Raw genomic sequence first — 26714 nt, forward strand, 5'->3', positions numbered from 1 at the left:
TTGGACGCTTTGAGATCGCGATACAGACGAGATACAGCCGTGCTTTACACGCGGTAAGAAATTCACACGCGGTTGGCCGCGCGAAAAAGTTTAGCGCTGCTCAAAACTTTAGACCACGGGTAACCGCGGGCGGCACACGTGGTACACACGAGGTAAAGACGCAGTACGAACGTGCTAGGACGTGCTACGGCCGCGTCCAAGACGTGGTTACACGCGGGTAGGACGCGAAATTTTAGCGTGTAATCGCGGGTGGAGCACGGTCATAGCACGTTTGTTCTGCGCCTGTATCGCGGTGTTATCACGTGCATTAGCGTGTGTACCGCGTGTAAGCACGGTCAAACGAGATGCAGCCGCGGTTACCCGCGTTAAGGACGCGGAACAGTCGCCGGCGTCTGTTTCGCGGGCATACCACGGGTAAACAGCGGGTTTAGCCAATTTTGCACATTTTCCACCGCGTCTACTTCACGGCCAGAAACCTCTGGCCGTGATTCAGCTGCGATACGCCCATGAAAGGCTGTGTGACCGGGCCTTAAAAGGACTAAGTGTAAAGGCGATGGAATGGCCAAGCATGTCTCCAGATCTAAATCCAATAGAACACCAAGCACAGAATGGAGAAGCACAAGACCTTCAATATCCCCCAACTCAGTCATGTTGTCATGGAGGGGTTATTTCCCCCCTCAAAAAATTAAAAATATAGCCATCAGTAATTAAACCCCGGTAACAAAAGTAAGTACACTTTTGAGTAAAAGTTTCTGAAGTTCAGTATTTGTGTGGCAACCATGATTTTGGAGAACCACTTTAACCCTCCTGGCCATGGATTTCAGCAGAGCCTTTTCATATGTGTGTAACAATATTGATGCCAAGGAAATCTTATTGCGAAAATTGGAGTAGGCCTGTTTTGTTCACATTTACATTGTACAATGTATTACTCAAATTAGCATCAGTACACAGAGCTTATTTCGTTTAGGGTGTTGACAGTTGAAATATTGTTTCATGTCAAACGGTTCAATAAAACAAAATATATGAATTGCTGACCTACACCAAACTCTTGAAATGTGATAAGACCTTACCAGTTGACTTTTACAAACATTTTAGATATCTTATAAGACATACTTTATTATAAGTAAGGCAAAAAAAAACCAATGTATTTATTTGATAATAAGCACAAAAAAAAATCATCTTTATTTCCCAAAGTAAATGGATCAATTTGACATTTTGGCACTGAAACATTTTGCTTTCATAATAATACATTTTAAATAAATAAATAAATTAAATAAATAAAACACGTACATGCTTTTTTAAACATGAAGTAGGCATTTTCAACCGTTAGATCCAGATTTGTCATTTTTATAAAATAAAAAAAAAATAACCCCCAGAGATGTGGGTTAACAGCACAGTGTTTATTATTTGAATTGAAAATACAGGAACAGGAACGAACAATTATATAAGCGAGCCATTTCAAAAACATTCGTAGGTTGATAAATGTTGTTATTTTTTTTAACGTTTTTACATAAGATGAGTCTCACCGACATAGTTGTCCTCCATCTTGCTTGATCTTAGCTAATTTATGTTGTTGGTGAAGCTTCTGTTGTCCACGTGAACACAGTATATCTGCATATTTTGCCTGTGTTATGCTGTTTTCTGATGGTGAGGTAATCAAGCTACTAGTCTGGGAGGTGTTGCTACCTTCAAGAGTTTTTTGAGACCCAGAGGTGCCATGGTTAGTCGCAATTGAATTTGAGTTTATTGCTGGCCTTGTATTTGCCATTAAAGTGCTTATTATTGTACCTCGTTCACATCCACCTTTGGCATTTGCAGTGCTAGTTATCCCTTCTGCAGCTTAGCCAATTTGATAATGGATATTTGTCTATTGATCAAGTAGTTGTTTGCTCACCTATTCAGAGGTTTTTATGAATTAACTTTTCATAAAAGCCTAAACTCCCCTGTTTGGCAAAGATGCTGTTAAGCTGCAATGTGATGTGTCCAAGTGTTGTCCGGCAAAAAAGTAACATTGCAGTGACTCAGGAGGAGTCAGACGAGTGATTTATAATTTAACTGTGCATGGATTATTAATGTTCCATCTGAAGAGGCTTTGAAGAACTCGCTCATTATGTGCCGACGCCAGCTTCGGTGACTTGTAATATGCTTCGCTAGGCGCTTGCAGCTTGCACCTGTCTGAGGCGATTCTCAGTCTGCTGTCTCGGACGACAACTGATGGCAGACTTGTCTCCGGCGGGACCTAATAGGAGTGCTCCTTTTAAGTGGATTGATTTACTAGCTGGCGTGTCAGTCAGAATAGGCAGACGCCACAGTGTAAGAAAATTTGACATGCTATTAAGACTTGGATAGCAAGGCTGAGGCGTGACTCAGCTGTCAACACAATAACTGAGTTGCATGTGCTGATGCACCAATAAGTCCAACAGGTTGTATTTGACAGATTTCCTGTATGTTAGCAGAAATGTTGGGTGTGTTAATGAATAAAAAATGTTCCAGTTAGTTGTTTGTTCATTGAAAAAGTAAGTCAGTCCCCTAGATTACTGACATCAAAAAGTGAACTATCGAGTTAAAAATGACTTCAAAATACTTAAAATAGCCAACTAATAACATAAATACAAGAAAATGTGTAAACCAAAATCTGGAAGCAGTAATGCCTATATTTTTACAGACTTGAGATCTTGCAAACAAACACTTGGATGAGACACTCAATTGTCACAGACCAGAAACAGGCACAGGACCCAATAGCGCCCGTTTACTCAGTTTTTATTAATAAAGAGAGTAGGGCTTGCTTCCACGATCCGATGGTTGACGGACACGGGTAGCAGGTGGCTGGAGACGCGGAAGTGGCACTTCCGTGTCAAGCGAGGATGGTCGTAGATATGCAGGAATACTAGTTGTTAGCTGGGATGGGAGAGCAAGGGCGGTATCAAGTTCAGAAACAAGGTCGGCAACAGGTGTCTGGCAGGTAGCATGGAAAAACAGGTCGGATATCGGGAAGGCAGAGGGCAGAGTCAGGTCCGGAAACAGGGTGGCAACGGGTATCAAGCAGAGCAAAACAGGGCAGGAAAAGAATCTGAACGTGAGGGGTTGCCGAGCTGGGAGCAACGGTTCACAATGATCTAACAGGGATCTCTTGAAAGCCGGGGGTTTAAAAGAGTCTATTAGCCAATCAGCTCTCAGGGCTGTTGGCGCCAATTGGGCAGTCACAGGTGCCTTGAATCGGTAATCATGACACTCAATATTATTTTCGTCTCTCTTGGTCCTTATCTAGGTACTTTCCAAGATGTTTTATTTGTTCCTCCAGGCATGGTGTGTTGCAAAAATCATTTTAAAAGCAAAAAGACCAAAATTCAGCACACTTTTACCATCAATTCTGTGCTCATGTTTGCCCCATTGGTTTCCTGTTAGTTTTTTGTCCGTGTATAAGCCATGCACTCCCATGCACTGCCTACCATTCGCTATTGGTGACACACAACCAAAAGTGCACATAAAGCTTACCCCCTCGATTTAATACTATATTCTATAGTTGTACATTTGTCTCAGTTTCAAATCTATATGGTAAGTTTTGTGCGTAAATATAAACACCCTTCAGAGGTTGCCAGATCGAAGAAAGTATGTGAAAACGTAATTGAAGTAGTCGTACAGTCAGAGGCCACAATAATTAATAATCTACATTAAAAAGTAAGATAGTCACGCACCTAGTAGTAATAACGACCGTCGAGTTACTATTTTTTATTGGTAGCGTGTTACAGTACGTATTATAGAGAAAAGTAATGTAGTTCCTTTGTAAAAGTTTGGTCCAAAGCTAACAACACGTGATTTAAATGCATCCAAAATTAGGTGGAATCGGAAAAAAAATCTGCCTCTTTTGATATGTCGTATTGTACAGGCTGATGCGCAGCTCAAAAACCAGTGCCTAAAAACATCCCTTGAGCAAAAGTTCAGTTTTTAAGATAGGCAAACAAAAAAAAAGTGATTTAGTGCTTTAACAGTAAGGATGAAAAACACACAAAAAATCCAGAGCCATTTTCAATCACTGGTGAAAAACGTTTGACAAACTCAGGCTTGCATTGTCCATACAATAACCTCCTTTGTCATACTTAATACCCTTTTGATAGTTTTACCCTTAATGGGCTTTGCCAATGAAGTTGGATTTCTCTTTTTGCTCTAATTCAATTGGATTAGAGGATTTAATAATGTTTGCAAACAGTCGTTGAGGTATATCCAGATGGCATTGTTTAGGACTGCACTACCTATTATCCATGTAAAATTTTGTTTAAAATAATAATAATAATAATAATAATAATAATAACAATAATAATAATAATTAAAAAAATAAAATAATAATAATAATAATAATAATAATAATAATAATAATAATAATAATGAAACATTAATCATCACACTTGTTACATATTACATGAGTAGACTTGTTGGAGAGGATTACATTTTAAATAAGCAAGTGTCAGATCAACGAATGTTTACACGGTATTGATGAATAAGGTTTTTGCTTTCTATTCTATTAGTTTGAACATGTGCAATGTCAGCTATCCAGGTGGCACGTATGTGATAATAATTTTTTTTTTCAGGTCGGGCTAAAGATATTACCTCTAGGCTGAAAGTGGTAGACAAAACCTTTTCCCTCTTGCGAAAGGTTACCTCGCTTCAGAGTTGTCCGACCTTTCTTAATGATGTTGAGCTTTTTTCTCCTCCTTTGGCTATTTGGGGTTTACAAAAATGCTAATAAATCACAACAATGTATTTCCATGTGCAGCCTGTTCTCTTTAAGTTAAACAGCTGTTGGCGCAATGGCTTTGGTGGATTACCACCACCTAGCCAATTATAGTTTGTCAAATCGCTTACGTTTCCTAAGGCCTTGCAAAAGCTCAATTTCCACCAACTTCTGACAGGCTAAAGCCACAGCTTTCTCGAACACTGATGTTACGGTACATGACCTTCATGATTTTAGTGAAGGCCTCCGGGTGGATCTTTGATCCTAGCAATGTATTTGGTAATAAGCTTAAATATGAAAGCAGCGCAACCAGGGAGAAGCAATGAAAAGAATCTGACGGATAATTTGGAACTATTAAATAAGTATTGATGTGCACAAAATAATAACATCATATGATTCAGATATTCTTCCAGGACCTGATGGCCCACCACTGGATAATAATCCAAATTCAAGTTTTGCTTCAGACAACACTGCTTTTTATCATAGTTAAATTTTATCTAAATACATTTTAAACTCATAAATATTACACACGTTACATACTATATTACATAAAAACACCTGTTGGTGATAAGACAAGGTTTGAAATAGTCCATTGAATTTCAGAGAAGCAAGCTCCTTTTAAATGGTTCCCAACATCATCTAGCAATGGCTAGTCGTCTAGTTAACTTCAATTTTCTATTTGTATTATTTATTTAGCTAGTCCTTCAATGAGATAGTCAAGTTTGAGTTTTAACCATACTTATATTTTAATCTGCTGCCTTTTCCAAACAGCTTATTCCACAAAGAAATATCTAGTTTCAGGTGACATTTCTCACGTTCCAATGATAAAATAAGAACGGAAAGCTTTATTTTTCATTTTAGTCATCTCACCTTTTTTTTTTTTTACAATACCTCTGCAAAGTTAAATGTCACGTGAACCTGACATGGAAAAAAATCACCGTCACCAAGATTTGCGTTAAGCTTCCTTATGAAAATGATGATCTTTTCAATGATCCCATATAGCCAACATTATTGTACATCGTTTCACATTTGACAAATATTGATCAATACATAAGACAACCGCCCTTTGAGCTGTTGCTCAAGTTGTTTTGCCAAAGTTCAAAGGGACTATTCAGTTATGATATTTTGGAATCCCAGCCTAATATTACCATCAAATCAATTGATAGAAATGAGCACTGAATTAGATAAATAATTTTATCGATCCACGTAATGGCCGGATGATTACGTATTACTGATTCCAAAGTCAATGACAAAATGTGATATCTGAAAATGTGACAATAATTTCACGTATCTTTCTACTGGACCATAAAGTAAGTGATCCCTGGGATGAAAATGTAATGATAATATGCATTTTGCTAATACTACTTACTACTAAAACTAATAGAACATTGTTATTCTGGTGATATTTATCAATTGAATTGAAATGTCTTTATTGTCATTGAAAACATGGGAGTGAAACGTTGTGTGCAATGAGATTAGCTATTGCCCTCCTAGGTAAACATTTAATAAAGACAGAAAAATAAGACTGTCAGGATGAAAAGGCAAAACATATTTACAACGCAGTGCGTCGACACTGACCTGCGTGATAATAATAGTGCAATGAAAAAGAGTAGTGCATTGTAACAATAGTGCATAAAAAGAAGTGCAATAACATTTTTAGCAGCAACAAAACTCCCCCCAAAAGTCGCAAGGTATATATTTTCAGTTTTGTGCAATGACATCTAGCAGCAAAAAGATAATAAAAAATCGCAAGATATTTATTTTTACAGTTTTGTGCACTCACTGAGGGTGGTGATGGCCCGGGAGAAGAAACTGTCTCCGAGCCTGCAAGTGTTTTAAGGGACCTGTAGTGCATACCAGGGAGCAGGTCCAAGAGATTGTGGCCAAGGTCAAAAGACTACTATCGTGCTATTGTTTGGAGAAAAAGTTGTATTGTGCTATCCCTAGTTTTAATAGTAAAAGAAGGGACATTTGCTTGTAAAGTTGTTGTTGTAAAGATGTTGTCACCCAAAGAAAAAAGTTGATAAATCTTCATCCAGTTTTATTTGCCCATTGATAAGCATTCGCAGCACATCTTGCAAGGTCATCGATCAGTTGGCACTCTGAATAACTGAGTTCCACCATCACGTGAGGTTGAGACCGTAAAACCACCTGTCCTACACCCGCCAGACCTGGTTTCCTAATAAGGCTTCAACTCATGACTACTTTAATAGTGGACTAGTCAATGAATATTAAAAAAAAATAATCAAATAATTATAGTCGAATAATCTGACAATTATTCATCCATTCATCCATTATATATCCATTTTATGCACCTCTTATTCTCAGTAGGGTCGCAGGGGTGCTGGAGCCCATCGCAGCTCTCTTCAGGCTGTGGGCAAGGAACACCCTGACCTGGTTGCCAGCCAGTCGCAGGGTACATCGGGACTGACAACTCACACGCTCATTTACACCTAGGGACAATTTGGACCTGACATAAACCTGACATGCATGTTTTTGGGATAGTGGGAGGAAACCGGAGTGCCCGTAGAGAACATGCAAACTCCACACAGGGGGAGCAAGACTTGAACCCTGAGCTTCTGCGTATGATAATTAATAAAAATGGGTACAATGCATCTTTTACTGAGCATTCTCCGGATTCCAAAATTACAAAAATTAAATAGAAATCTTAAACCACTAAGGCACTTTGCTTGGTCTGTAGTGACATATATGATGAAATGAAATGAAATGATCTGCATTTATATAGCGCTTTTCAAGTCAAGACTTCCCAAAGCGCTTTACAGTGTGCTTCACATTTCCCAATAGCGGCCGTGCAGCCATGAAAGGCGCTAACCTGCATATTGGGGGTCTTAGGGGTTCAGTGTCTTACCCAAGGACACTTCGACATGTAACACGGAGGAGCCGGGATTCGAACTGGGATCCCTTGATCCCAAGACGAGCGCTCTACCTCCTGAGCCACTGCCGCCCCTATATCCAGAAATATAGCTCTGCCCCTTTCTAAGGACAAGAAAAACAAGAAAACATTGAAATGAGGTAAACATATTTCATACCCGTGAACTAAAAGAGGCACATTAGCAGCAGTAGTTGTCACGGTTGCCATGGCTTCCAGTTGGTCCCATCCGGGTGGCGCAGGGTTCTGTTGCGGTTGCCACAGCACCCGATTGGCCCTGCCAATGGACACCGGCTGAGACGCGTTGACTGATTGCTCCCTGGGAGTAATTAAACGCGGTCCTTTGAGCCGTTAGTTGTCTGAGCGTCTGTGAAACTTCTGCAAGACTCCTGATAAACTCTGTGAAATGCTTAGTCTGTGAATTTGCCTGCGTTTGATCCTGTTTTATTTTTTGGCTTGAATTGTTTGATTTTTACCACTCTTTTGGTCGATGCCCGGATCGAGTGTGCGGATTGAGTGTGCGCGCATTCCTCCTCTCCCTGATACATTTTGAGTATGTTACGCTATTGGGTTCTGAATCCTGTTTCCTGCCCTGTTTCGTGACAGTAGTAGTAAATAGTAAATAAAACAAATTTCATGTCCACTTATTATTTTTTTCAAGCTCTCTTTCATGGCAAAATATAGTATAAAATTTACAATAGATTATAGGAAAACTGTATCCACTTGAACATTTCTTGGATATAACCGAGGCGAGTCAGCCTCTGTTTCATTCAAATATCCAACATGCTCTTTAAATTGGCCCATTCTCAAGGTTTATTTTTTCTTGCCCGCATGTTGCCATGTTGGTTTAAGATCAGGCGATGCTGTAATTGTAATCCTGTGCAGTCCTTTTAGACATTTTTTGTGATTGTAATGTAAATGTAAATGCAATGTGTGCGAGTGTGCCCGCATTCCTACTCTGCCTAGTAAACTGTGAGTACGTTACGCTATTGGGTTCTCAATTCTGTTTCCTGCCCTGGTTCGTGACACTATGGGCACAATTCTCAGCAGAGATTATATTGATCTCGAATGGTCTGTTAGAAAAACGTGTCTGTCGACAATAGTTAACAATGAATTCCGTTGTTTACAATATTACCTTGCTTAATAAGAGGCAGAACCCCCTGATGAGTGTGAAAATCCGCAAAGTAAAAACCTTTTTTTTTTATTAATTATTTAATACTCAAGAACAAACCCAATTTACAGGCTCAAATATTTGTTTAACAAATAAGTATTGCACAACTTTATGAGTTAAGGACCCGATCCACTTCACTTTACATGAAAGGTTGCAGCCAGCATGTTGACTTTATGGAAAGCTGTCCTACTGAAACCATGCATATTTTCATTTTAAAACATTTTTAAAAAGCTCCAAGGAGCCACTTTTGGGCCCCAAAGACCCGCACGTGACTCCTGGGCATGTTTAGCGGGTGGAGAGGTCAAACTTTGTTGGTGATCAAAAAGATTTTTCTCTGTTTACCCAATCAGAATGCTGAAGACAGTTCATGATAAACATCCGCAAAGTACCAAAACCACAATAAGTAGACCATGATACAGCAAGAGATTACTGTATTTCTATTATTGATTTTTGTCGATAACGTCGACTAATGTTTAAGTGAAGTCAAGTCATGTTTATTTGTATAGCCCTTTATCACAAGGAGTCTCAAAGGGCTGTGCAGATCACAGATTATTGCAAACTACAGATTATTATTACACCATCCCCTGATCTAAAAAAAACTTAAAACTTCAACATGACTTCACAATGTACAATTCTCCTTTTTTTAAAATAGATTTTTTGTTTGAGCTCAAAAATACAGTTTTAAAGCCCTGCACAGACTTAACAACAATAGCGTGGTTAATTTGGCATCAACGTCATTGGTTGCACATTCGAAGCCGTTTTCATCTCTTCTTCAAGTTGTCTAGGTACTGAGTTTTCCGATCATGTGACCATTCAAGATGCAGTGTCCGATAGCGATTACAAAGACGAGCAGATGTTTCCTACTGCCCCGAAGAAAAAACACGAATGAAGCCCTTGTGCGTAAAACGTGGTGTAAATCCAATGCTTCTTACGGCAGCGTTAGGGCACTTTCCCATAATCAAACACCATAATGAACGATACTGTGGAGGATAGGGGGATTATTTTAACAGACTTGAGGAGTCATCTTTTTTCTGTTGTTGTTGCCACAAAAACTTTGAGTTTTTAAAGGGTGATCCAGCTCATGCTTCACCCTGGCTATTCTCCTCCAAAGAGAAGCAGTCGGCATCACAAATCAAAGCGTAAAGGTTCAGAGAGGCTCATGTCTGTCACTGCGTAGGCAGGGGCTAAGTTATATGAGCAATCAGGTAAGTTATACCCGCGGCTCTGGGGCACGCAATCGAAACGACTCTGCTGGGTTTTGGCCGGCTCAATGATTTCTGCCCGGGCTTTACTGCTGCTCCCGTCCATCTGTCAGAGGGAAATGAGGACCTCCCAGTTGTCGTTAGCCACGACGATTGGTTCAGACGGCTGTTTATGCTGTCGTGCTGCACCTGCCGTTTGTCCCACCGCTTTGGAGATCATCGCAACATGCACTGTTTATGTAAACAGCTCATAAAAGCGAGTGCAAACAATAAAGTGAAATGTATAGTCGTTGTTTGTAATTGTATAACGATTTTTTTAGAGGATGAGCGCACTCGGATGGTAGAGAGGGCTTGGATTTGTTTGCCTGTGTAATTACACAAATACCATTAAAATGTTTTAAGGTTAAATATATAAATAAAGCTAAATATATGTAGTCTTAATATATATTAAATTCTCATTTTTATATTAATTGATTTTCGGGACATACAGCCCACCTAAAAAGCCTACATTTGCTAGAAGTCTGAAATTGCGCCGCATAACCCGATACACCTTATATACCGGAAAAATATTATACTCAACAATTTCTTGTTCAACAGCACAGAATCCCTTAAGAAATACATTTTGACCAATCACAAGATAGAAATAGCGTCTCTAAGGGAACCAGCTCTCGATTAGTGGTTATCCGTAGTCACCAATTCACCTTTTCTTGTCGTTTTAGTATATACTGTATTTGTAATCACTTTTCAACCGTATAAAAGTCACTATGTTGAAAGGTGTCACGATCAGATATACGTCACGTAAAACAACTCGGAGGAGAGCAGAAAAAACACGCTGCTGAAAACAGTGTCAGGTGTGCGAGGACACGTCGACCATGGCGTTCTGACCATCAGTAAGGATAACAGCATTTAAATGACAGAAAAAATAATGATTTCGATTATCTCTGTATTGAAAAAATAACAGCGTTACATTACGGTGCTGTTCCCAACATTGGATATGAAAAAATGCAAAGTCCCTTTCATGATCAGATACACCGAAGAGTTGTGTCCCTCGTCATGCTTTTTTGTGTTATTTATTATTTTGCAGTTCATTGAATTAACAGTGAAATAGTAATTCAATCAAATCACATCGTTTGGTACAAACAGATCTCATATTATCCAGACTATAATCAAACATTTCGTGTAGATGGGATTTTAAATGAGATGGGTTTTCTGGAGATTTTCTACAGTGTGTGTTAGCGCTAAACGCCAGCACCAAATCAGCAGTTGGGGTTTTTTTTTCTCTGTTGCTCACAAGTATCTTGAGAGACATAGTGGCCGTTTGGTCAATTGGAGCTTTCTCTTTGATCAAAAGAACAAAGCGTCTTGAAAAGGACTGTTTTTTGTGGCGCACGAGGCATGAACATCACTGGAAGGTTTTTGCGCGTGTGGCATGAGCATGGGCGCTTGTGGTTCTCGTTTTCCGGGAAAAAAAATAGTGAGGCAGTCCTTGCTACCTGCTTTTAAAAGTGACCTTTTGACGTCAGCGACCCCTGGAAGCATGTCATTCGAAGCAGCATCGTGACCTCTAATTACGAAGCTTTCAATTGAAAAAAAAAAAGTTTTCATCTATATGCCAAAACGGTGCTGAATTAATTCAACACTCCATAATTAGATAATCAGAATTAGAGAGTCTTGCAATTGAAATCATGGTGATGTAGGTATAAATCACAAATCATCACACAAAGACAAATCACAAATCTTTTCATTGAAAGCTAACACGTTGGTTATTTGAATCTTTATTATAAATCTATTTAGGTATACCATTTTCCTCGGACTGGATCTTCGTCGTTTGGGTGCACACTTGTGGATGACTGGTTTGCATTTTTGAAGCTGTCCATTGGGGGCGTGGAGAGAGACGGGTGTGGTTTTGACCATGACGTGGTGTAAAGAGACGGGCGTACTTCTGTCCATCAGGGGTATAGCTAAATTGGCGTCGGTCTATCTATCAGGGGTAGTCCAATAATCCCAGAGATAGGGGTGTCCTGGGGATGATGGTTGTGTCTTTCGAACTTCCTTCTTTTTGACACTGTGTCTGGAGCTGGACCAGGTGGGCGGGGTGTTGTATTCGTAGAAAGGGAATGAACATACAACCCCAACCAATCTGAATTGCAATTTGGATGGAGGTACCCTATTACAAGATCAAAGAATCAATATCAGTATTAGAATGCTTGGGGGAAAAAAACATAACAGACCAGTGCCACCAATTTTTCCCCGCTGTGTCATATTTACTTAATTACTTTTTATTATATTTTTTACTTACTGTTAGATTGTTAAAATAGGTCACTGAATATCTTGTTACCATAACATGAGTTTTCCAGCTATATTAAGTTTATTATTTAACCATCACATCATTACTTTCAGAATTACATCATTCATATAGTTGCCCATCATTTTCATCCACATGTTTTAATGAAATATTTACTTGCTGAATGTATTCTCTCATATCAGTGTACTTTCACAGCAATGGTTTTATCATACCACCTTGAAAACTCAGCAATGTGCAGTACTGATCTTGTTAAGGGAGTTCTTGTTTTTTGCTTTGTTATGTGAGGTCTAAATTCTGAGTCTCCGTTATGCTGCATGTACAACTTTTTCACTAAAAGAGAAGGGCCGAAACATTATTGCATGCCTTTTGGTGGGAGAAGACGTCTCCTTTAATGGGTCCTGAGTGCACTCTGATGTTATATTTATTGTGAAACTTTGTAATAAATGTCCTCAACTGCATTGCTTCTCTCCAGCTCTATATTTTTTATAAGTCCAAATAATCGGTCTGGTCCCGGAGAAGAACACACAGCGAGACATCGGAATGCCCCTTACCTTCATTACTTAAATTATTAACTTTTAATTAATTTGCATTTGTATTTTTTATTTTTTTATAATTCAGCTTCAGATCCATGTGTATATCCAAGGGCTTGCATCATATTAACTTATGTAACACACTGGGCGCTTCAGTTTGATCTTGCAACGCTCATATTCGCCCAGCTATCAAACTAGCACCCTGTGGATGTGTTAAGTCGGTCGCAGCGCTACCCAGGGGAAGCAATGAGTGATTGACTTTTAAATCCCCTCTCTCAGTTCATTGGCAGGATTTAGGTGTACGTTTCAAAGCATTCCCTGAAACAATCTTGTGGCGTAACATGTGTATTTGGTCGCATGGCATCACTGCCCTTTTTAACGATGTTGTTTTTGTTGCTTTATTCCTCCCCAAATATTTGGGAGTTATATAAGTCATAATAAAAAAGTAATTGTGGGCGTCACAGTTGGGCCAGAGGGATGTAAAGTTTGTTTACAAATCATTTTTATTTCTCATTTATTATGAACATTTGCATTAGAACAACGTGTTTCTATTTGATTAATAATACAATAGTTCAAAGTCTACTGAATCCTACCCACTGCCAAAGACAGCAATTAGAATGAGGACCCCCAGGCTAGCACACCCACATACTCAGATGGATAGGAATAGCCAATAATAGTTGGTAATGCAACTGCATGGTATGATGTTGTTTAATGTTTTATTTTTGTTCATCAAATTTTGTTTACAGAGAACCCCTTGTGTATCCCGGCGGGGCCTACATTCCAAAAAGTAGCCGCAATAGGAAAAAATTATCACAAGCCAGGAACGGAGACAGGAACCAATAGTATTTGTTTTACTCGGTTTTCATTAAGAAATAGAGCAGTGTTTGCATCCACAATCCGATGATCGTCGGTCACGGGTAGCAGATGGCAGGAACGCGGAAGTAGCACTTCCGTGTCAAGAGAGGGTAGTCGTTGACAGCGAGAAAACAAGTCGATGGGCAGGACGGGGGAGCAAAACAGAAACCGGTCCAGAAAAGAGGTCGGCAACAGGTATCACGCAGGAAACAAGGCAAAACAGGTCCATGGCCGGGACGAAGGAGCAAAAGCAGAAACGGGTCCAGAAAAAAGTTTGGCAACAGGTATCAGGCAGGAAAACAGGGCAGGATAATGTCGGAGAGTACAAAAGCTTGCCTAGCTGGGAGCATAGGTTTGCAGAAGGTCTGACGCTTCCTTTCGGAAGACGGGAGTTTAAAAAGAGTCCAACAGCCAATCAGGTCCCGTGGCTGTTGGCGCCAACAGGGCAGCTGCAGGTGCCTCGAATCAGTAATCATGACAAAATCTCTGAAGTAGAAATCTTAAGTTGTTTACAATTATCATCCAAATCAATACTATTACACATTGAAATCAGCCCCATGCATCTGTTTAACAACTAAGAGCACCGTGTACCTCTGGTGAGATACCACCAAGCCCCGTACGGGTAACCGGCCTGTGTGGTGTCTGGTACCGGGCTGGACTAAAATAAATAAAAGTTTCCTAATTTTAGAAAAAAAAGTTGCCTTTTACTTAACGTTTCTCGTATATAGCGCACAATTGTACTGCAGTATATTACTGTATTTGAGATCCGACGAAAATAATATCGCTGAACACATTTGCACAACATTGGATGAAAAGGGAAACAAACATGGATTGCAACGGTCAGAGCACATAATCCTAACCTCTTGACGACTACGAATGTAGATGGCATGGAAAAAAGCATGCAATTTTATCACATCAGCATACTATTTTTATGGTATTTCGTTTTTGAATACATAGGGCCATCATTGAAATAATTTGTTGACAACGTAAACGAACCACAATACTAAAATAAAATGTACAATGTTTTTATTTAATGTCCTTCAAAGTTCAAATTCATCATCAGATACATGAAAGAAGTTTTTTTTCAGATACATGAAAGAAGTTTGTTTTCCCATCTCGTGCTTTTTTTTGCATTTATTTACATCTTTCAAGACAACTTTATCATTCCTCCATGCTCTAGTTTAACATTCGTCTCTGGTATTGTGAGTAAAAATAGTGTGATGATGCGATAAAATGAATGTTTTTTTCTTGTGTCATCTACATCCTTAGTTCTCTAGTGATTACACAGTGGATTTGTGTGTATTATTATTATTATTATTATTATTATTATTATTATTATTATTATTATTATTATTATTATTATCATTATCATTATCATTATCATTATCATTATCATTATCATTGTCATTGTCATTGTCACTATCACTATCACTATCTTTATCATTATCATTATCATTATCATTATTATCTCATCTCATTAGCTGCACTGCTTATCCTCAGTAGGGTCGCGGGGGTGCTGGAGCCCATCCCAGCAATCATCGGGCAGTGGGCAGGGGACATCCTGAACTGGTTGCCAGCCAATCGCAGGGCACACAGGGACAGACAACTCACTCGCTCATTCACACCTAGGGACAATTTGGACCGGCCAATCCACCTGAAATGCATGTCTTTGGAATGTGGGAGGAAACGGAGTGCCCGGAGGAAACCCATGCAAGCACGGGGAGAACATACAAACTCAGCACAGTAAGTCCGGTAGCTGGATTTGAACCCACAAAGGAGGTTCCCAAGACCTTAGAACTGTGCCGCACACGCGCTAACCACGCGCTTATTATTATTATTATTATTATGTATTATTTTTATTATTCTTATTATTTGGGATGGGAACATATTACTCTCTCGGTAAAAAATCTTGCCAGTCAGGATGCAGAAAACAATACATGATAAGAATCCCTGAAGCACCAAGACTGTGAAAGGTAAACCGCATTATAGATAGGGATTACAGTACGACATGTTGTTTTATTGTTGCATAATATGACTGCCAAGCAGTGATGTGTTTTTAGGAAGGCTTCAAAAGAAATACATTATTCATTTAGGTTTAATGATTTGAAAGCATTCACGAGTGTTTAAAAAATGTTATTGTCATGTTTTGGTGAAACTGTAAAGACGTTTACACAAAACTTGACTTGAAATTCCTTTTTGGTACAGCAAACTGTGCCAATGCACGTTTGCTCATAACAAAAAGAGCCAGAATTATGCCAAATAGAGTGTACTACATTCTAAAAAATCTGTTACAAATGCATAATTATTATAATTATTATTATATATAAACGAAAATGAACAAATAATTTGAACCAGAAATTATTTTGAGCCGAAGAACTCCACCACAGATTGTTTACAGGTGGCTTGGGAAATATAGCTCCGCTGTTTTTGTTTTACACTTGAAGTTTGAGCGATGTTTCAAGAGAATAGAATAGAATAGAATAGAATAGAATAGAATAGAATAGAATAGAATAAAACAAAGAATAGAATATATTAGAAATTGAAAACTACGTGCACCAAAACCCTTTATCCAACCAAATTTACAATATTGTTCAATGACTTGGGTTTGACACTCGCAACATATGAAAATGGGGGCATTTGAGAGATGAGGGAGAAACATTTTTAGGAGTAAGTCATCTTCTATATGCAACTCATCATTCTTTATGCTGCTTGTGTTTTGTAACTTAAAAATAATAAATGGCCAAGCTGTCAAGCTCCATTTAAGTTGAAACACAATGACGGTATCACTTAAGCATTAAGCAATTAAAGATAGAGACAAACTATGAATTATATTTTTTAAAAAAAGGGTTAATTTCAGCTACTGAAAAGGGAAGGTTTTTTTTTCTTCCTCTGCGTGTCCAAATCAAACATTCGGGTTCAGCAAGACTGTAAGACAAATAAAGCAAAAGCTGGAGAGAACAGTTTCATTGGGGATTTTATTACAATGAAAATACAAAGAAAACAAAAAATATATTTATGTTTAGGTTTTTCATCCCAATTAAAACATAAAAGGATAATATAACATAATGTTCTGGGCTTGTGAGTGCAGAACAAAACTTCAATGGTTTCTCAAGTACACTTTTAAAATGGCTGATAATCATTTATACACAAAAGGGGCGGAAGACAGAAGTTAGTGGAAAACTCCCCAGGCACCAGATTCATACTGAGACCTGTAGGTGGCTTGATTAGAACCAAAGCCTCCCCTCCCAACAGTAAATCAAAACACCACTTAGAACAATGTAGAGACTTTATAAAGACTGGATGAAATAAGATATTATGGTGACAAGTGATTAAACCCAGAAGTAAATAAGTAATCAGTCCAGATGGATGGATATTTATATCTGAAAACAAAAATTTTAATCAAGTTTAGATGTCCACAAATTACTGTTATTAGGTTTTATTTAAATTATCTGTAAATACACTTGACATTAAAGTAAGGTGAAATTATTTTAGTGACTTTTTAAATTAAAGAAAGTACTACATTTGACTAATAACACAAAATTACCAAATGGCAAACAATCATTATCTCTAATTATGACCTCTAAGCTTTAAATTTGTTGCTAAAGAGTCTTAAAAATTCTAGTGCCAATAAACAACTTTTTAAAAACGTATTTAGTGTGCAATCATCATAAACATGTTTTCCCCTTGTTTTACTGCTTCATGATTCATTGTGAGCTGTTAAATTCAATCAATACCTTCTTAAAAAAGATTTGCCATTAACCTGGAGATACTTTCCTTGTTAAAATGGTTTGTTAAGTTTTGATGTAATGTGATCTTTTGCATCTATTTTGGTGAAGTCCTGCACTTGATTCATGCAGGACGTCAACTAAACTAAAGAAAAGAACAAACAAACATAAGTTTACATTAAACGTCCACTTTATTCATGCAGGACTTAAATTAAAAAAAAGAAAATCAGCGGAATCCCTTTGTAAATTCTGCTATTTACTTATGCATTCATTCATCTGTTGTGATTTAGAATAGAGTTGCATACTTCTGCTTTCATGTATTTAACACACATCACATTTGGGTGTTGTGGGGGAGTGGCCTCAGCAAAAGGATGCAAAATATGTTTTTTATCAAATTAGTCTGTATTTCACCCGGTTAGATTGGGAGGACGAGTGAACCGTATATTCTGCACTATAAGGCGCACCGGATTAAAAGGCGCACCCCCCAAAAATGCTCTTTTATCATTTATTTTCCATACATAAGGTGCACCGGACTACAAGGCGCTACAGTAGGAATGTAAACAAAACAGTCAGATGGGGTTTGGGGTTTTTAAGGGTTATTGATCTATCTTCGTTATTCATTATCCATTATCAGTTATCGGTCAGTTCATTATATGCTACAAAACCTAGGAGGCGGGACACTTACTCTCAGCCAAAAGGCTAAGCTAAGGTCCTAGCCCTAAAGCCTTGTTGCGATCATTGCGAATGCACCGTTCCCGGAGGTACTGCAATACCGGGCCGATGCGTGGAGTGGACAGAGCAAGCTCTTATTCCATCTCCGGAATGCAAAAATCAAAAGGCCAAAAGCCAAGCTAAGGTCCTGGCACTAGCCTAGGAGTCGGGACTCTAGGTCATTCAAACTTAATAAACCCCTTACTATCCTGACGGCCCGCCGTCGGACTGTTTGAAGTCAAATATGTGTCTCAGACACATACAAGACACGGGTGTCTGTATGATGTCACCAGTCACTGATACACGTCATGCCACTTATCATTGGGAAGCTTAAATTTGTGGGATTTAGAATATGCTGAACTTTAAAATATACTCATCACAGAAACATCATGATCAGTCTGAAACACGATACGTGTTCACCAAAGACATCGTTTTGCCGCCATCACGTTCGATGACTATACACAACCATGGTCACCTTACATCTGTGAGTGTAATAAATCCAACCGTGTAAAATATTTACGTACTCCAAAACACGTGATAATGCAGACAAATTGCAAATTGCAGGCTTTGTTTAACCCCGCTTTTGCCTATACGAGCCTGTAAATGCTAAAAAGGACCCGCCTCCTTTACCTCTGAAAAACTTTAGCCAATAGTGACCGTTTCAAATGATAATTGACACATTGTTCAGGAAATGAAATGCTGATATATATACTCCAGAATGCACTGCACTCTACTTTTCTCCGGGGGGAAAACCAAGTAGGCCGCTGCTGCCCGTAGTTACGAGACCTGTTGCAACTTGATAATGATTCATATATAAGGCGCACCAGATTATAAGGCACTTGGTCAGCTTTTGAAAAAATTGAGCGATTTTAGGGGCGCCTTATAGAGCGGAAAATAGGGTAATTTACTGATTTGTAGGCACATTAGTTGGCGTAAAACAATAATTGAGTTTTGTCTTTATTCATTTCTTACAAATTTATTTTGTATCTCATTTCCTGTGCTCTATATGAGCTTTCTTGTTCTGAAGGAAAAACGAAGCCCTCCGTTTCCCCGTTGTCATGGTAACTCGTCAAATCCAGGCTCCATTTCTGCTGTCTTTTATGCAGCGCCATTTATCCAGTTGAAACTACACTGGCATGAAATGAACTCACTCAAATCTTTGTCCCTAAAACATGAAAACGTAGTGTTTTTTCTTGCTCGGGTTGGTGCAACTCTAAATTCAGGGTTAGATTCTGCACCCGCTGAACCTCTTAAGTGAAATGGACCGTTGTGTCACAAAATTAAAAAACACATGCTTAATAAACAATCCCAATACCGTTCAAACTGAAATGATGATCTCAGAAACATTTTATTGATCCGGCAAATTTAAGATTCACTTGGTCAGGAACACCCCAAACTATTCATCTACACTACCATTCAAATGTTTGGGGTCACCCAGGCAATGTTGAGTTTTACATTAAAAAACATCCCTTTTAATCACCAACTGAGTTGCCAATTAATTTAAAGTGTAGTCGAGATGTTGTGAAATTTAGAAATAATGATTTTTATTTAAAGATAAATAGATATACCCTTCAAACGTATATTCAATTGCAGACCTTTGGTGTTCTAGCCGTTAATTTTTTTAGGTAATCTGAAAAAATAATCACCCCACACTTGTAGAATCATCTCCAACAAGATGGATTGGCATGTTTGGCATTCATTCCATATCAAATTGCCCAGCCGCTCAACCGGGTTGCGATCTGATGACTGCCCTGGCCTCTCCATTCCAGACAGAATACTAGTTGCTTGCTTCCTTCCTAAATTGTTCTTGTATAATTTGAAGGTGTGCTTTCGATCATTTTCCTTTTTTAGGATGAAATTAGATCCAATCAAACGCTGCCCACAGGGCATGGCATGGCTTTGAAATTAAGTGATAGCCTTCCTTATTCAAAGTCTCTTATACCTTCAACAAATGTCTTTTTTTACCAGCACCGATTTCCAGACCATACAATTACCTTCACCAAGGTTGACAGATGGCTTCAGTATATTTCCAGTTGTCTTGCTTCTCACAAATGTTCTGCTCTGTGATCCAAATACATCAAACTTCAATTCATATGTCCATTACACTTTTATTCAAACCTTCCTCTGTCCAATGTCTGCATTCTGTTGCCCATATTAATCCGTTCCTTTTTGTTGGCAAGTCTCAGATATGGCCGTTTCTTTGCCAATCAGCATCTCAAAGTTACCCCTCATAATAATTAACCGTTTAGTTCCTTCTGAGCCACAAATAATAGGAACAACTTTACACAGTCAATTAAGACAACATTATAATCTAAGCTTGAGAAAAAAAAGAACGGTAATGGAAACATTGCAGGCATTTATTTTTTTCTTTCTGCCTCAAGATTTTTAACGAAAAAGTCTACTGTGACTCATTAAACGGTTGAGAAACACTGCTCAGGATCATGGCATGCATCGAGTCTCTATAGATGGCCTCCATGAGTAGCTTTTTTTGCACACACAACAAAATGCTAGGGCAGCACGGCGGCGCAGTGGTTAGCGCTTGTGCGGCACAGTTCATGTCATGGGAACCTGTCGTGGGTTCAAATCCAGCTCCAGACTTCCTGTGCGGAGTTTGTATGTTCTCCCCGTGCTTGCGTGGGTTTCCTCCGGGCACTCCGGTTTCCTCCCACGTTCCAAAAACATGCATTTCAGGTGAATTGGCCGGTCCAAATTGTCCCTAGGTGTGAATGAGCGAATGAGTTGTCTGTCCCTGTGTGCCCTGCGATTGGCTGGCAACCAGTTCAGGGTGTCCCCTGCCCACTGCCCGGAGATGGCTGGGATGGGCTCCAGCCCCCCCGCGACCCTAATGAGGATAAGCGGTACGGCTGACGAGACGAGATGAACAAAATGCTATCTGTGTTTCTGTAAGTCATTACAATAAAAACAACAACGAAGGTATAATCATGAATTATTCTTAACTCGAAAAATGCACGGCCAAAATTATAAAATAATAGCAAACCTCAATTTTCCGTGGCGCCATTGTTCATTATAATAAGTCATCCTGGTTTTGCGGAGGTTTGCTTCTTCATTTGACTGACCTAAAGAGCCAATTAATAATATTTCATGTTAATAAGTGATGATAATTCACCCGATAAAAAGAAAGTCATATGATTACATTTCCAACTGCTTTTGTCCGGCCCTACTCCATTATTCATCTCCTAACTTGCGCATACTGTATAAGATGAAATTTTATTACAATTATTCGTGTTATTCTCTTTTTCATTTATTTAAAAGGCTGGATTAAACGGTAGATTAGCAGATCCACCTGAACACAGCAACATGATTGACAAATGTTGACAAGGATGTAATAATTAAAGCAACAAACAAGAGTGAGGTATAATAGTCAAAATAACCAACTGACATCCTATGAAATTTCCTTTCCAGATGAAAAAACAAAAAACATAACAACAAGATTTGTGGAGGGGCGAGCATAAAAAAAAAACAACAGAGGTCCTGCTTTTTAATTGAGATTGTCCTTTTCAATCATGATTCTGTGTATTCCGCCGTCTGCCCCGTTCCTCCAAACCCACCTATATCATAATTTTCCTGGTAATTGAGTGTTTTATTTAATTAGTGCCAACACTCCACCATTTTACAAAGGTCACTGTGCTAATTGAGGTGGAAGAGGTTTCGATACTTGTAGTGGCAGATAAGCTGTGGTTGATGAACATTCACTTCTGTATTTTTTCTTACTTGAGCTTCCATTTGTATTCAGAAGTAAGACCATTCAGCATATGAGTGGAATTAGTTCCGTGCTCTTCTAGAACAGACATCTGAAATACCAGAGTGTCAAAAATAAAATAATGCATTTTCAATCCTATTGTTGATATATTGGTAATCATTAGCATGCGAGGACATTTGTTTATTGTGAGGTACAGCCATATTTACAAATAAAATAAATCAATATATTATTTGATTGGCAGAGAAGGAGCGCAATATATAAACTTTTGCATTTGAAAATAAATGATTTGTTGTCTCCACTTATAAATGAATTCTATGCGCTGATCTTTTTTGAAAACAAAAGCATTAATAGATAGGTAATCCTTCGTTATGAAAGAAAGTCCATGCAATGAGCAAAAAAGAACTGAATGGCTTGACTTGCTATTAGCTGGTTAGTATTAACAGAAATTCTTGTGTTTGCATGAAATCAGAAGCCATGAAGCAAGATAATTGTGTGCCTCACTTGGCATAAGCAGATGTTCAGTGATATGTTACATATCAATTGTATTAATAGTTTTCTATTATATAATGTGAAAAATCAGCGATTTTGAAACAGAAAATTCGTAAATTGTGAAGATATAACTTTTATTAAAAATAAAAATCACATGAACAGTATTCGTAAATTAAGGTAAAATTAATTTTCTATTCTGCAGTTTACACATGTCTACAGTATGTTGCTCTGCCAATCAAATGATTATTACAATGTAAGTTCATTAATTTGTAAACCTGACTGTGCCTCACCAGACTTGAATTTCGCTGTGTGTCACTAACTACGGTAACCTACCAAGGACCAGTTACAACCGTACACATAATACCCCCTGCTGGCAAAGATGTTAACACCACAAGAGGTAGCAGAATGTCCACTACATGAATGCAAAAATCAGGCAAATGTAGTCATCCTATATAGTAGCCATTGTGGAAACTTGAAATATTTTCCCTTCCACCTATTTTTTTTTTTTTTTGCCCTTGTTGTTGTTGATTGTTTTTTTTTGTCTGTGCAGCATTTTTTGAATATACACGCTGAGAAATAAAAATGTGCCATACTTTCAAATATTTGCAGCCGAACATAGTTTCAACCAGCGTATTTCATCAGCTAATTACTGTTATTCCTGACTACAAGTTGCTGCTTTTTTCCTATGTTTTAAACACTGCGGCTTTAAAGATGTTGCCACTTGTTCTTTTTGGTCACTAGGTTGTCAGTGGCAACTTTGGACGCACGCTGTTTTTATCTCGAGGATCTCCACAGCTGCGGTCACCATAGCTGGTGCCTAATAGCTGGCTTAGAACTGGAGCGGACCAGAAAATCCCAACCTGTAATATCTTTCTATGTACTGTAACTACTTAAGGAAACGTCAGGCATAAAATTATGCATACAAAACACTGCAGTGATCTCTTGAAACATTGTTTTGAGAGAAACTGGACCATGTTTTTAAACAACATTATTTATATAATACATACACAGAAGCAAAAGGGAGGTTGGACAGTGGTTCGTTTTGCACCCAAAAACCAACTCCTTCATATATAAACCTGAATTGAAACCAGTGAAAGTTATCTATAAAAAACACTTCCATTTCCTTTCCATATTACTGGGGTCAATACGAGGTCGCTGGAGTTTCCTCTTATCCATGAGGAATGATGAAAAGCAAATGCAGTTTGGGTAATTACAGCAGAAACCATCAATGACAAAAACAGAAAGACCTGTATGTGGGATGCAGTCCTATTTCTCGTTTTATTTTCTGCACAGTAGTAAATATGTGCTTGGCTTTGAAGCCACCGTCTTAAAGAGTCACAAAATCTGAAAACATGTGACCTAGAGAAATTACAGAAAGGAGAACGGTGCAGCTACCTCTCTCACCCTGCCCCTAATGTGTCCCACCTAATGAGTTCATCCTGTCCAAAAGGTAAGATCAAAACCTTATAGGAGCGGTCGAGTGTAAGAGCGCTTTGAACTCAGTTGGGCATTTTTAACAGACACATTTAAGGTATGATGCGTCATTTGCGGTGTGCAGAATATTTTTACTAGTATGTTTTAAAATTGCCCAACTGAGTTCAAAGAGCCCTTATAATTGATTTCAACTCCATCTATCTGCTTTCATTTTACTCTTAGCAAAGCTGTTCAGGAAATAATACATTAGGTAGGATGAATGAGGAGGTATATATCATTTTTGTTTATATCCTGCAAAGCGTCAAAGCACCCCGGTGTCAAAGCGACGTGCCGATATATATGTATATCTTTTTTGTGAGTTTAGCATTAAAATAGTGAAAGTAAGGAAAGGCCTGTTTCAGGTACACTTCAAACGCCAACACAGACCCCCAAAAATATCAAAAAAAGAAAAGTTTAAGTGCTTCCTGAAAATGCACGTAATTGTACATGCAACATGAGGAGATTTACAATCTGCAATGATGACACAAGCCAGGAAATAGCGGCAGTAAGTAAAAGAGTTCTGAGTTCCGAACAGTTCCTCTAAAGTGTAACACTTTAAGGACACCTCAAACAATTCGCCCCACCTTTAAGCCTGCAGATTTAAGTCGAGTGCAGCTCGTACAAAGACAAAATTGAGAATTGTTCTTAATTTTGCGCACACATTTTTTTTAAGGTGGGCTCTGCAATCCAAATCTTCCACTACTAAATTCCAAGGATTTCAATCAGGTAGGCCTCATTGTGCACGTTGAAGCTGTGCACGCAAGAGAGGGCTAACACAGTAAAAGCCTCAAATTCCTTGCGGCACACGGCGCGTTTCGTACACCTCTGCCTCATCTCGTAGGCACCATGCTGCCTTTGGGTCTGAAGAGAGCGAGCTGGCTGACACCTGTGTGCCGCCCGCGCTTCTCCCGGCACATCGCTTTGACACCGGGGTGCTTTGACGCTTTGCAGGAACGCTGCACCGCTATTACCTTCCAAGCATGTGTGGTTTCTTTATATATATATATATATATATATATATATATATATATATATATATATATATATATATATACAATTTAGACAGAGACTTGATTACACACAGGTGGATTCCTTTTGTCATCGTTAGTCATTTAGATCAACATTTGAATCATTCAGCACACTTCCTTTTTCGTTTTGTATTTGTTAGAGAAGTTTAAAATATCCAATAAAGTGTGTTCCACTTCATGATTGTGAGAAATGACAGTTTTTTATCTTGATGTTTGAAGTCTGAAATGTGGCAAAAGGTCACAAAGTTCAAGGGGGCCAAATAGTTTCGCAAGCCACTGTATATATTTGAACAGCTTTGCTAAGAGTAAAATGAAAGGAGATAGGTGGGGTGGAAATCAATTATAAGGGCTCTTTGAACTCAGTTGGGGATTATTAGCATATATTTAACAGTGAAAATATTCTCCATTTAACTTTTTATGCACACCCCAAATGAGGACATGATTCATTTATTATTATTTTTATGATCCTTAACAGAAACTAAGTCAACCAACAGTACAGTAAATTGCTTTAAATTATCCATTATCTGCACTGCTAATCCTCACTAGGGTCGGGGAGGTGCTGGAGACCATCACAGATTTCTTCGGGCAGTGGGCAGGGGACACCCTGAACCTGTTGCCAGCCAGTTGCAGGGCACACAGACATAAAACTCACTTGATCATTCACACTTACGGACAATTTGGACCGGCCAATTAAACTGACACACATGTTTTTGGAATGTGAGATGAAACCGGAGTGCCTGGAGTAAAACGACGAATGCACGTGGAGAATATGCAAACTCCGGCTGGTAGCTTAAGCCCATGACCACAGAACCGTATCGCAGTCGCGCTTACGCCTCAGCTGTCGTGCCGTCTGCTTTAGATTGTATTCATTCAATTCAGAATCTAATTCGGTGGTCATTTAATCGGCCAAGGGATAGGGTTAACGATTTCCCAATGATTTAATTTGAGATAGCCTCATATTGTCTCTAACATTTATCATAAAGCAAGCAATACTCTAAACATATTTTAAATTAGCTTTAAATTATTGATTTCGCTGTTCAGTTATATGGATAATGACTGATCAGTCCAGAAGGAAAACAGGCACACAAATCAATAATGCACGTGTTTTAAGTAAAAAACTACATTTTTACCATGACCAGGATAATTGAATCACATGAAAAGATAACAGGACATTGTTGACACAAGCCCTCGCGGTATAAGAAAATGGTAATGGGGAAGTAAATGGAGTTCCAATAATGAAATGATTGATAGATAAACCCATGGTTAAGATAATCAACTTATTTAAATGACTGGGGATGCTTTCATTGAATGTCAGATATGTCATATGATTTGTCCTTGCACCAAAACTGTCCGTTGTGAAATCTATTCTTGGTTTACTTCACCTGAACAAAATGCATCTTGTTGGAAGAGTTTTTTGAGAAGGATGGTGTTGGGTCTAAAACAACCACTGAAGTGTTGGAGAGCTAAAAGATGATTGGCTGACCGTAGAAGAAATTCAGGCCAAGACTTGTTTTGTATTTTTACAACTACAGTTGGAGAAGAAGCGCGAGAAGCGGATAATTTACTCGCTGGCCAAAACTCCTTCTGACTTTCCCCCAGCCTGCCTTTGTGTTTTATTGAGATCACAAGACAAAAGACAAAAGATAAGATTAAAGATCCCATCCCCCTGGAAAGTTACCAACACCTTCAAACAAATGAAATGAAATGATCTGCATTTATATAGCACTTTTCAAGTCAATGACTTCCCAAAGCGCTTTACAGTGTGCTTCACATTTCCCAATAGCGGCCTTGTATTGCAGCCATGTAAGACGCTAACCTGCTTATTGGGGGTATTAGTGGGGGTTCAGTGTCTTACCCAAGGACACTTCGACATGTAACACGGACA

General features: G+C 38.6%; 1 protein-coding gene and 1 pseudogene across 1 annotated transcript in view; one reads left to right on the plus strand and one right to left on the minus strand.

The window, feature by feature from the left end:
* The window catches only part of LOC148353674 (protocadherin-15-like), a 350912-nt gene that overhangs the window by 240964 nt on the left and 83234 nt on the right, over positions 1-26714 (plus strand). The window lies entirely within an intron of this gene.
* Positions 18147-18289, minus strand: LOC148353676 (U2 spliceosomal RNA; annotated as a pseudogene).

The sequence above is a fragment of the Urocampus carinirostris genome, chromosome 13, assembly GCF_059441175.1.
Source record: "Urocampus carinirostris isolate Australia breed hairy pipefish chromosome 13, RoL_Ucar_1.0, whole genome shotgun sequence".
NCBI lineage: Eukaryota > Metazoa > Chordata > Actinopteri > Syngnathiformes > Syngnathidae > Urocampus > Urocampus carinirostris.